Genomic DNA, 13,724 nt, shown 5'->3' with positions numbered 1-13,724 from the left:
TGGTATAAGAGTTCTTATTTCGCTTTGGGGACTCTAGATGACAGATCTGCACCACCGATGTCGATATTTCAAAGACATACTCCGCAAGAAAGGGTATGGAACAACCACAGTGCATAATGGAGGCACACTCTATGTTAAGTGGAGGTACTCCTGACAGCGCAGATCCATCACGCGGTTGTTACCTCCAGATACACCTTAAATCATGCCAGATGTTCGATGATGAGCACATTATCTTCATTTGCCTTTAGTAAATAATAGGGAATAACGTTCAGTCGATACAGGTGCGAATAGATGGTTTGCAGTCATTCTTCTTTCCGTCGGCATCCATTCATTTCCTCCATGAAATAAAATGCTCCAGCAAATGTGGCCTCAACGTGTCAGCGTTTTCATTGACTGTTCTATGTTTGTATTTTTTAATTTGTATATTGAAAAGAACAAGAAGGTGGAAAGTCATGGAAGATCGAGGGTCAGTTGTCTTGCTGCATAAGTATTATCTCTGGATATGGGTAAGGGACCTTTTTTTGGCAGAAGAGGGTTTGATTTATTTTGCTAATAAAGAAGACTATTTGGGTCAAGAAGAAGCCCTTTTTCAGATTCATTTTCCTTTTTTTTGTTTGGAATCAAGGTGTTGTGATTGGCATGAGGATATGTATGTTTTGTTTTTGTGCATAGTGATAATAGACAGCTTATGACTAGTCTTGGTTATTTGAATATAATTCGTTATCATAGTTAACTCATGAGCAATCTCCGATTCGAAGCTACATTAAACATCAGTTGCAAGTTTTATTTGTAGAAACATGAATGTGTATTCTTGTATGAATAATTATATTGCAATTAAGCTTAAATACAGCCTTGTTCATTGGTGAACCCAGTAATTGATCATTTGAACCTGGAATCCATATATGATGTTTAATATCTTTTGATTATGCTCCTGCAAGATAGGTTAGAATAGTTAAGATTAACACAAGTAGGTAGAATCAGTATAGGTAGAGCTTAGTGTATATAGGTTAGCTATTTCTTTTGTTGATTTAATTGAAGTCTTCCTCCAAGAAGCAATCTTTCAACACCTATAATAGTTTACGGGATCCTTTAAAACCCATTGGAACTAGCCACTCCAAACGAAAGCGGATCTAATTGGGGTCTGTGATCAGGTTGGTTCCCCTTTGTTGGCATAGCGAAAATTCGTCATGTCAACAAAACACGCATGTGATCCCATTCATTTGGAACACTCACCGAGGCGAAGACAAGAAGTAAGTCCAACTAGAGTTGAACATGTATTTTGACAAGTCGATGCACACGGCCACCACCACATGCTTGGGCATCTGTGTAGACACTATGCATAGACATGTTGTCAGTCTGGTCGCACCCATGATGACCATGCGTATGCTATCAAATGATTCGGATGGAGGAGCCATATCAGTGTACCCGAATGCAACAGAGGCAAGAGTTCGCTTCAGCAAGATGTCACCATTGAGCGCACAGACACCATCTTAGACGACTAAGATTGGCATCAATTCGTCACCATGGACCATCACAAGGATGTCAAAGAGTTAGTCTCACCACAACGGTTCGAGTGCTAGTGATGTCTTGCATGGCTTGCTCAATCCATTTTGTCTCACATGGGTACATGTGTAGATTGTATGTAACGTCTTTGCAAGTGGAAGTTCAAGTGTCAATAGTTGGATGTAACATTCATAGAGTATATGAAGAGTCATGAGGGTAGATGAACTGTCACAAAGGGGAATGTTGATGAGCCCCAAATTTGGTAACATTTTGGGCTCATTTGCCCTAACTACCTTTGCTCAATCCTTCATTTTTCATAACTTCTGCATCATTTTTTAGTATGTTTATGTCATTTGTACGAATAAGGGTAGTCACTATTCCTAGGTGGCTAACACGTGCTCATTTCAGGATTTTTTGACACATGTGGAGAAAAACCAAGAAGACAAGGGCTAGGAGACAGCCAAGCTTGGGTTGAGGATTCATAGGGGGGTTGTCTATGGCATTAAATAGCCTCCCTCGGGATCTTCACCCCCAACTCCGAGCTCCAAAGGCCACCAAAACCGGATCTAGAAGGCAGCCAAACAAATTTCGTGGAAGCAGCTGTTCACTCCCAGTTTGATCAGCCAAGTCCCATAGATTTAGGAGGCCAGCTTGGGCCTCGTGGTGTATAAATGATAAGGCTTCAGCCTTCGAAGGGGGCTTTTGAAAAACTTTTGCACATTCTGCACTACAAGCTGCCAGCTCTGTTTTGTTCTTTTGTAGCCACTATTGGCATGACTCTTGACTTATGATTATTATTTTTTAATGGGAAGCAGTCAGATTTGATCTCAGCTCTGAGTTTCTAGAGGAGCCATAGCTCTCGGGGTTGGGCCCAACTTGAGAGCCCTGGGCCTCCTTCTTTGCATTGATATCTTTCCTTTCAGCATTATGGTTTTCCTTGTATGCATTTGAAACGCAGTTTGTTGAGTTAGATTTCGTGTGTGGTTAAGTAGGTCATTGTTGAAAAATAGAGTTGCTTCAGATGTCTAGAATAGAGTAATGAGATAAGAATTGATAAGAGCTCCAGAAAAGGGTTGCCTGCACTCTCATTTTCACCTCTTCCTAGGGGCTGGAATTGCCGACAGTGCTGCCCAACAAAAACACTAGGTTGCTTACCCATGCAATCTTTGGTGCAATGTTTTCATTTGTAGGAGTTAGTCATGTGTTCAGATCCTTTGGAATGTTTCTTTACTTAAGTGTTGTACATGGTTCTCTTTAGGAATAAAGCTGTTGTTCATTGGTTTCATTAACAGTTAGGATAGATTAGTTAATATTTTGATTGTGTGCAGGACGTGGTTGATTTGGTTAAGTATACACTGTGCGGTGCATCTCCATCACTCTCTCGTCCATCTAAGCTTCGTCCAGGCCAACTGCTCCATCTCCAAGTTAGGTCCCTCGTCTCACAACTACTCTTTTGCCCACGTCACCCTACCTTCTTGCCCTTCCGTTGCCTCAGCCCTCTTTAAGACAAGCTAGCTTTCCACACCCTCTTATCACTTCATCCCTCTGTCACTAAGTCATTTCAGACCCCTATCCTACCTCCCTATCCATTCATGGATCCTCTTTCACTCACCCATCATCCAAAATCCAATCGTAGAGCATCCTGTAGAAATTTCTGAACATCCTGTAGAAATTCTGAAACATCCTGTAGAAATTTATGAACATCCTGTAGAAATTCTGAAACATCCTGTAGAACCCCTACAGACTTCCTGTAGAAGCTCACAAATGAGGTTTCTTGATAGCCAAACTTTGTGAAACTCTCTGGAAGGGTGTTAGGGACTCCTTAGACCCCCTCTGAACCTTCCCGACCTCTTCCAAGCGTTTCTCCTCCTTGATCCACCTCTGCACAGTAAAAAGCCAGTTAAAAGCACATGCGTGATAATTCTAACAACTTATTCAAAAATACAAAAAGATGTTTTCTTCAGGTAGAGGTAGCCTAGACACATGTATCTTACCTTCATAGAAGTAATGGCATCTCCTTCAGTAGTTTGCATTCTCATCTTTGCATCAGTAGGAATAGGTGGTAGAATTAGGGTTTGCTAGGGTTTGCGTTACTTTTTGGCTTTCAGTTTCTTTCCGCAAGTAGATTAGCTTCCTTTGAGTTAGCTTTCGTCCATCAGTTAAAAAGCTTCTTCTAAGAGCTCATAGAAGTTGGCTTGAGCCCCTAGCAGACTTGTGCCAGCTGACCAAGTGACAACTGCGGCAAGAGCTAGTACTTGTGCATACAGCACCGTCGCTTCCAAGTTTGTTACGAACTACCAGGTTGATAAAATTAAAGAAGGGAGTTCCAGGAGTTGTAGCATTATTGCTACAATACTGGGGCCCACCATCTTTTTGGCGCCGTTGCCGGGGAAGCGTCAGAGCATTGGTGATTGCTGCTATTCTTCTATTTTCTACTACAACCTTCTGCTAAGTAGTTTATTTCATTTCCATTCTGCAATTTCATTTCCGCAAAAGTAGCGTAGACATTTCCTGCTTTCATAGATTAGCATTTCAATTCCGCAATTTCATTTCCTGCTTTCATAGATTAGCATTTCAATTCCGCAATTTCATTTCTGCAAGCGTAGATTAGCATTTCAATTCCGCAAGCGTAGCCTAGCATTTCATTCCTGCAATTTCATTTGAGAAAAATAGATTAGTCCTTTCATGCTTTCATTTCAATTCCGCATTTCCATTTCAGCAAGATAGTTAGTTGCAGTTCAATCTATTTTAGTTTTGCAGGTACCAGAAAAAAAACAAAAGCAATCAAAAGTCTTTCCATTTCATGCCTCGTAGAAATCGAGATAAAACAGGCAAATTCTTACCCAACACCCCCACCACTTCACTGAGTCACCCTTCTCTCTTCTTTGGTGACAGTGATCCAGAAGAACCTATAGGCGAGCCTCCTGAGATATACGAAGATCCTATAACAGAAGAAGAGTTAGAGAACACTCCATCTGAAGCCATGGCTGACAATAGAAGAGAAGATGAGAGAATAGAAGGTGCCTTTCCCATCCGAGAGACCAATGGAGACATGAAAATGAAAAACATAAGCCCCTCCGCTTTACCCCACTTCCATGGACTGACTACTGAAGACCCTGATACCTTCCTGTTTGAGTTTGCTATCCTTTGTCAAGCCTATGACTATACCGAAGATGAGCAAAAACTGAAATTCTTTCCCTCTACCCTCAAGGATGTAGCATTACGCTGGTTCATGGGCTTACCTGGGAACAGTATCACCACTTGGGCTCAGATGCAGCAAGCTTTCAATACCAAGTACTGGGACTACTGTAGGTCCAAGGAAGCCAAGGGAGAAATCTTTCGGATGACCATGGGGAACGATGAGTCTTTAGAGGATTATGAGGAAAGGTTCCAACTTAGCTATAAATGGGCCAGGTGCACACTTGACCCTGAATCTCTCAAGTTGGTCCTGCTCCGAGGAGTCCCTGAAGACCTTTTAGATACCCTTCACATGCTAGCTAGAGGAGATATTTACCAACTACCTTATGAGGATATAAAGACTGTGTTTAGAAACCACTCTAGGGCAGCCCGGAAAAGAGGTAGAGGAAACCCCCTCTCAGCTAGTATTCCTTTCTCCAAACATGAGTTTGCAAATCAGTTAGAGGACCTCAAGAGTGAGGTGAGACAGACCATTGCCATGCAACTTGATACATTCCGAATCCAGCAAAAGAAAGAGGAAGCTAAGAGGGCTTTGGCCATCTTCTGCCCCAGGTGTACAAGAAAGCACCCTAAGAACGAGTGCCCATTGCATTCAGTAGAGGTATGTTTCCTTTGTGAGGAGGATCACCCCACAAACCAATGCCCAACCTTACCTAGGCTTAAAGCCATGTACCAAGGAATGGAGGCACCCACTGAACCTCTCTACTTCCTCAACCAAAGGAGGCCACATGGACCTAGACCTTACCAACAGGGGATGCAAGGGACATCCCAAGCTTATTATAGCCCCAACCAATCTGCTCTTATGCCTTCCTGGGGTCCCCCTGCTCATCCTTCCTCGTTTGTGCCTCCTCCATGGTCTTACCCACCTCAATACCATACTCAGCCCACTACTCATTCGTTTCATCCACATGTCTAGCCACAGCCTCAATGGAATGCACCTCAACCGGGGTGGAGGCCCCAGTACAACACTCCTCCCGCCATTTTGCCTCCACCACCAGCTCAACCACAACCATTACCTCTTGCTCCTCCAAGACAACCCCAAATGCCTGCTCAACCGAACCCGAACCCCAACAATCGACAGGCCCAGCAGGTATATACTAGGGAAACATCATGCCCTACCTATGCTGTGGAGATCCAGGAGGTCAACCTGCGATCTGCAAAGACTCTTTCGGATCACCAACTTCCTCCCCCAGAGGACGAGGAAGATAAACAGGAAAGTGAACCAAAAGCCATTCCACCCTTTCCTGAGAGACTAACAGCAACCACACAACCCAACCCAGAGGAGGATGAGCTTCTGGGAGAACTCAAACAGTTGTGTGTGAAAATACCACTTCTCCAAGCCATCAAAGATGTATCGATATACAACAAACTGGTTAAGGAAAAGTGTTTCAGACACCCAGGCAGGCGAAAAAGAGATGCCTCAACCATCAATGTCATAGGACAACTGTCTGATCTTATGTTGGGGCAAGTTATCTGTCCAAAGTATCTGGATCCTAGGAGTCCTGTAGTTGATGTCCACATCAATGGCACCATCATACCCCACACTTTGATTGATTTAGGGGCTGCCATTAATGTGATGACTAGAGATACCATGCTCAAACTCAACCTTCAGGGTTCCTTAAGAAAGACCTCGACAGTCCTGCAGCTAGCAGATCGCTCCACCGTGACTCCCGAAGGGATTGTGGAGGATGTCTTGGTCTCTGTTGACTCTTGGGAGTACCCTGCAGACTTCTTGGTTCTTCAACCAAAGGCAAAGCTTACTAGATACCCCCTTATTTTGGGAAGGCCTTGGTTAGCCACTGCGGATGCTTACATAAGCTGCCGTGCAGGAAACATGACCATCAAAAATGGTCCTATGTCCAAGCAGCTAGTCCTATACCCTCCTGCCCAACCTCTATTAGAGCATGACTTACCACTTTGGTTGGGAGAAGGAGAAGAGGATGAGGTGTACTCTGCACCCTTGTGCACCTTAGAAACCACCAGGGGAGGTCCTCAAACCGAGGATGATTTGATTGAGACCTTGATTCAGAATCCACCTCCCAGTGCATTGTCCTTAGAGAAATTGGTGGAGGATACCCAAGCCAGCACCTTAGTGGACCTTTGTGTGACCAATCCAATCACTCCCAGAGTCAAAAATGTGGAGTTTGGCCCCGAGAGAACGTTAAAGATTAGCTCCTCCCTATCTCCTTCCCAGGAAAAGGAGTTGTGTAGTCTGTTGGCCGGTCATCTAGATGCTTTTGCTTGGAGCTATAAGGAGATGAAAGGAATCCATCCTTCGTTCTGTACCCATCACATCTACATCAAAGAAGATTGTAAACTGGTCAGGCAACCTCAAAGGAGAATGAATCCAGCCCTTAAGGACATTGTCAAAGAAGAATTGCAAAAACTGTTGGATGCAGGATTCATCTACCCCATCTCGGATAGCGAGTGGGTGTCCCCTCTGGTGTTGGTTCCCAAGAAAAATGGGAAGTGGAGAATCTGTGTGGACTACCGAGAACTGAACAAAGCCACCAAGAAAGAACACTTTCCTCTACCCTTCATAGATCAAGTGTTGGATGGACTGGCGGGAAAGAAGTTTTTCTCTTTCTTAGATGGGTTTAGCGGGTATAACCAGATCCAAATCAGCCCGGAAGACCAAGATAAGACCACCTTCACTTGTCCTTGGGGTACCTTTGCTTACCGAGTTCTTCCCTTTGGGCTATGCAATGCTCCTGCCACCTTCCAGAGAGTCGTCTTGAGCATCTTTTCTAAGCTAGTCCATGATTCGGTGGAGATCTATATGGATGACTTCACTCCTTATGGGTCCAACTTCCAGGAAGCATTGTCCAATCTGGGAAAAGTCCTAACCAAGTGCATTGAGATGAACCTGTCCCTTAGTCCTGAAAAATGTGAATTCTTGATGACTGAAGGGACCGTGCTAGGACATACCATTTCTCGCCAAGGGTTACAGGTGGATCCTAACAAAATTGCTCTCATCAAAAAGGTTCCACCCCCTCAGAAGGTAAGAGATGTTCGAAGTTTCTTAGGCTTGGCAGGATATTATAGAAGATTCATTAAAGACTTCAGCAAGCTAGCCTCGCCATTGTTTGGCCTCTTAGCAAAAGATGTTGAGTTTAAATGGACTGACGATTGTCAGAGGGCTCTGAATGAATTAAAGGATAAGTTGGTGTCTGCCCCAATCTTGAGAGGTCCAAATTGGGCCCTACCTTTCCACATCCACACTGATGCCTCGAACAAAGCCATAGGGGCAGCCTTAGGACAAGTTGAACAAAAACTTCCATACGCCATATACTTTGTCAGCAAAAACTTATCCAAGGCAGAACTGAATTATACTGTAACTGAGAAAGAATTCTTGGCCGTGGTCCATGCCCTGAACAAGTTCTGACACTACATCACTGGCTATCAAACATTTGTACATACTGATCATGTTGCAATTAGATATTTAATGAATAAACCAGATGTGAATGCTCGTATTATTAGATGGTTACTTTTGTTGCAGCAGTTTGATTTGACTATCGTTGACAAACCAGGTAAAGAAAATGTTGTTGCTGACCTCTTGTCTAGATTGGATTTACCTACGGGTGAGGATGGAACAGTGGATGACCAGATGCTAGATGAACATCTGTTTGCTATCTCAGTACTCTCTCCATGGTTTGCTGATATAGCAAACTACCTTGTCTCAGCACAGTTCCCTCTGCACCTATCCTCAAAAGAGAAGAGCAGAATCGTAAGGAAGAGTGCCTCATTCACTTGGATCTGGGGCAACCTGTTCAAGCTTGGCCCCGATCAGATCTTAAGGCGTTGTGTAAGGGAGGAGGAAGTCTTTGACATCCTCCTAACCTGTCATGACGGGCCTTGTGGAGGACATTTTGCAGCCAAAAGAACTGCCTTCAAAATTCTACAAGCAGGCTACTATTGGCCCACGCTTCATCAAGATGTTAGAAGATATATCAGCCAATGTGACCGATGCCAAAGGATGGGGAAACCGACTCCAAGGGACGAAATGCCTCTCCAACCTCAAGTGACTCTTGAGCCATTTTAGAAGTGGGGTATGGATTTTGTGGGTCCTATCAATCCTCCTTCAAGGCAAAGGTCTTACATCATTGTGTGCACAGACTATCTGACCAAGTGGGTAGAAACCAAGGCAATCAAAGCAGCGACAGAAGAAAAGGTGGCTGAGTTTTTAAGAGAAAACATCTTCTACAAATTTGACTACCCAAGAGAGCTAGTCACCGATCAAGGAAGCCAGTTCACCTCCAACTTAATTGAAGGCCTACTCGCTCATCACAAGATCAAGCATAGGACTTCCACCCCCTATCATCCTCAAGCAAATGGGCAGGTGGAAGTCACCAATAGAGCATTAGAAGGGATCTTGACTAAGGTGGTGAGCAGCAGTAGGAAAGATTGGGCAGATCGCCTGGTTGAGGCCACTTGGGCTTACAACACCACTTGGAAGACCACAACCGGCTTCACACCTTATGAGCTGGTCTATGGGAAGAGAGCTTTGCTGTCAATTGAGTTCGAATACAACACATTAAGGATGGCAGCTCAGCTGGACCTAGATCTCAGCCATGCCCAGCAAGAAAGGTTATTGCAGCTGAATGGGTTAGACGAGCACCGAATGCAGGCCCTTCTCCACTCAGAAGTGGTTCAACTTCAGAGGAAGGTATGGCATGACCAGCACCTCAATGACAAGCAATTCCAGCCGGGAGATTGGGCGTTGTTGTACGATTCCAGACATAAGGATTTTAAGGGGAAGCTGAGAACAAGATGGCTGGGACCATATGCAGTGGAGAAGTGTAATGACAATGGGTCTGTTCTTGTTCGGACCATTGATGAGGAAGCCATCCCCATGCTCGTCAATGGGCATCGACTAAAGATCTACAGGAAACCTCTTTCGAGGCAAGAATTCATCAAAACTGTGGAAAAATCAGCGCTGGTCATAGAGAAGGGTTCTGCCTCTGTTTTGGGCATACCCTGAACATAAAAAAAAAAAAAAAAAGACCCTTGGGTGAAAACCTTTTTGAGGCTCCCAAGGCAGATGGTAGGGGTGAAAACCTCATTGAGGTGCCCCTGCTGTCTTTCTGAAAATTTTTGAATAAAAGAGACCCTTGGGTGAAAACCTCTCTAAGGCGCTCAAGGCAGATGGTAGGGGTGAAAACCTCACTGAGGAGCCCTTGCTGTCTTTCAAAAAAAAAAAAAAAAAAAAAAAAAGAAACAAAGAAAAAGAAAACAGAAAAGAAGGAAGCAGAAACAGGAAAACAGGCTCAAGATTTGACAATTCATGCAGGTTGCAGGTATTCCATGCAGAAAAGGAGGTCTCTCAACTCAAGGACAAGGGTCGCTACTATGCTACTAGTTGACCTCACCAGCACTCCCTCCAGAAACACTCATCTCTTCCAAGGTCCGGGCACGATTTGATCACAGTTTAGCCTTCTACAGGAAGCTACAGGACTTTCTACAGGAAGTTCTGTATTTATACAGGAAACTTCCTGTAGAATCTTTGGACGACCCAGGACCGACTGTGTGGAAGAATTTGAAGCCCGAAGTCCAACAAGGAGGCATGCAACCAATGTTTTTCTCCATCACCCACTGTTGTCGCCTCCTTCTACCACCCCTGCTGCCATACAATGGAAATACCTGCACAGTCAAATCAGAACGTTGGATTCTCAGAAGAAACAATTCTAAAATGGAATAAAGTATGCAGAGGCCCAATGCGCTACTTATCGAAGCAATCCGAGGACCCTGCAACCGTGACCGTGATTCCACCGTTTCGGCATGCACCCTAGGAGGAGAAACGGCTACAGGATATCCTACAGGAATCCTGTAGCAGTTGATCCGGCTAGAGCATACACCATGAAGGCACCTGCAACTCATAAAGCTGGCGCATGCACCATCCGCAGCCAGGCAACCGGTCTCGTAACCAGCAGCAGTCGGCAAGAAGGAACTCCCGTGCCTGTGCATGAAGCAGCAGCAAGCGGATCCGTCACCCTCGTCCTGAAGCATGAAAATAACGTCGCGGTCGCACAGGTAAGTGCCTCACCCTGTTTCGTCAAATTACATGAACAATGCTCTAAAATGTGTGCGAGTATGAAAATGAATGGGTTGATCAAGTCGGGTAGCCATTCAACTTGCCACCACGACCAGTCCGATGGTCTCGTCCGATCTGGAAAGCGTTGGTTGTGTCAAACAAGACAGGAAATGGACATGTGGGAAGCGTCCAGTCGGAGAGAAGCGGCGATCTAATAGAAAATGGCGGCGGTAGATATGCAGGGAATGATTCGGCGGTCAGGCAGACTTACAGTGGAATGATAGCAGGTGACGTCGTCCAACGGGCCGGCAGGGACAGCTCACCCCCGCGCCACGAGTTCCGCAGCGATTCAAATCCACTGGCTAGATCGCGTATGGCACTCCACTCATTTATCCTCAACCGCTTTGCAGTCGAGTAAGCATCCGAAATTTCCTGAAGACTGTTACTCCAAGTCCTCGGCCTGTTCAAACGTCCGGTGGTTGCACAGAAGGCCCAGAACCACTGACGCGCTCTCCAGAACCCGCGCAGGACTTCTACAGGAAGCTCACTGCTACGGAGGAAATTAAACTATTCACGTCAAAGGTGGCAAGGTGGAATGAGGTAACCCTGAACATAGTCCTCCCATGCAATTAGTTCGAAGGGTGGTGAAGTCGACGTCCTAAAAGAGTAGAATTACAGTCTGTGCATGAATTTGCAAGCGTCGTCTTACTTCTGCATGAGAATTGTCGTTGTAGTGTGTATGCGGGGTTTTTCTACAGGGTTTGGTTCATAATTGAGCCACTGTCAAGGCTCACCTGTAGACAGTCGTGAATTTACAAACTGTGTGCATGCCAGAGGCATAATTCCGCGCTCTGTCTAAGGAAATCCCAAAGGTCCATCTTTTTATACGCGCCAGCCAGCTCCGGCTAACACAGCAAGCTTTCACCATGCCGAGTGGGTTCATTAGGAAAGAGCCAACAGACTCAAAGAAGCTACGGGAAAACCCTGAGGTGGTAGACCTGTTTTCTCATGCACAATGGATGTCATTCTGCTACAAGCTTCAAGGTTACGATGACGAGGTGGCAGAAGAATTCATGCGAGCTTTGAAGCCAAAATCAAAAACGCTGGCCGTTGTCAATTTCAGAGGTTTTAACCTCAGACTCACCCCACTGCATTGATATCAGCCCACCAACACTTAGCAAACGACTCTCAGGCTTTATTGAAATACATGGATTAGCAAGCTCAGGCCATAGCACATTTCAAGGATATGGAGCGATTATTAGGGGACAATTGTGTTCATGCTTGCACCCGCCGGTGGAACACCTTGTCCCACAGCCTCAAAATCAGGGAATATCACACTCCAACTCAAATGAGGGAAGCTCTAATATGGGTGCCCCTCTACAAGAAGTCTATACAGAACCTCCAAGTCAGCCTCAAGCTAAGCCCACCTTTGCTTTTGGGATTGATGGAAGGCAGCACAGAGAAAGAAGAGCATAAGCAGTGGGAAGAGGTGGAAAGGAAGGCTGGGTTCCATGGCAGTGAGGAGGATACTACTTCAGAAGCCTGGGATGTGAGAGTGGCAGTGAAAGCGATGAAGGACGAGGAGTTGGATTAGTTGCTCAGGGATGAGCAATCATATTAGCAGGGGGGTGATGATGAGCCCCAAATTTGGTAACATTTTGGGCTCATTTGGCCTAACTACCTTTGCTCAATCCTTCATTTTTCATAACTTCTGAATCATTTTTTAGTATGTTTATGTCATTTGTATGAATAAGGGTAGTCACTATTTTTAGGTGGCTAACACGTGCTCATTTTAGGATTTTTTGACACATGTGGAGCAAAACCAAGCAGACAAAGGCTAGGAGACAGCCAAGCTTGGGTTGAGGATTCGTAGGGGGGTTTTCTATGGCATTAAATAGCCTCCCTCGGGATCTTCACCCCCAACTCCGAGCTCCAAAGGCCACCAAAACCGGATCTAGAAGGCAGCCAAACAGATTTCGTGGAAGCAGCTGTTCACTCCCAATTTGGTCAGCCAAGTCCCATAGATTTAGGAGGCTAGCTTGGGCCTCGTGGTGTATAAATGATAAGGCTTCAGCCTTCGAAGGGGACTTTTGAAAAACTTTTGCACATTCTGCACTACAAGCTGCCAGCTCTGTTTTGTTCTTTTGTAGCCATTATTGGCATGACTCTTGACTTATGATTATTATTTTTTAATGGGAAGCAGTCAGATTTGATCTCAGCTCTGAGTTTCTAGAGGAGCCATATCTCTCGGGGTTGGGCCCAACCTGAGAGCCTAGGGCCTCCTTCTTTGTATTGATATCTTTCCTTTCAGCATTATGATTTTCCTTGTATGCATTTGAAACGCAGTTTGTTGAGTTAGATTTCGTGTGTGGTTAAGTAGGTCATTGTTGAAAAATAGAGTTTCTTCAGATGTCTAGAATAGAGTAATGAGATAAGAATTGATAAGAGCTCCAGAAAAGGGTTGCCTGCACTCTCATTTTCACCTCTTCCTAGGGGTTGGAATTGCCGACAGTGCTGCCCAACAAAAACACTGGGTTGCTTACCCATGCAATCTTTGGTGCAATGTTTTCATTTGTAGGAGTTAGTCATGCGTTCAGATCCTTTGGAATGTTTCTTTACTTAAGTGCGGTACATGGTTCTCTTTAGGAATAAAGCTGTTGTTCATTGGTTTCATTAACAGTTAGGATAGATTAGTTAATATTTTGATTGTGTGCAGGACATGGTTGATTTGGTTAAGTATACACTGTGCGGTGCATCTCCATCACTCTCTCGTCCATCTAAGCTTCTCCAAGGCCAACTGCTCCATCTCCAAGTTAGGTCCCTCGTCTCACAACTACTCTTTTGCCCACGTCACCCTACCTTCTTGCCCTTCCGTTGCCTCAGCCCTCTTTAAGACAAGCTAGCTTTCCACACCCTCTTATCACTTCATCCCTCTGTCACTAAGTCATTTCAGACCCCTATCCTACCTCCCTATCCATTCATGCATCCTCTT

This window comes from Pinus tabuliformis, chromosome 5_1, assembly GCF_031772625.1.
Source record: "Pinus tabuliformis cultivar Carrire ecotype Pingquan chromosome 5_1, CPIR1, whole genome shotgun sequence".
Taxonomy (NCBI): domain Eukaryota; kingdom Viridiplantae; phylum Streptophyta; class Pinopsida; order Pinales; family Pinaceae; genus Pinus; species Pinus tabuliformis.
The sequence above is the reverse complement of the archived record's forward strand: the minus strand, read 5'-3'. Positions refer to the sequence as shown.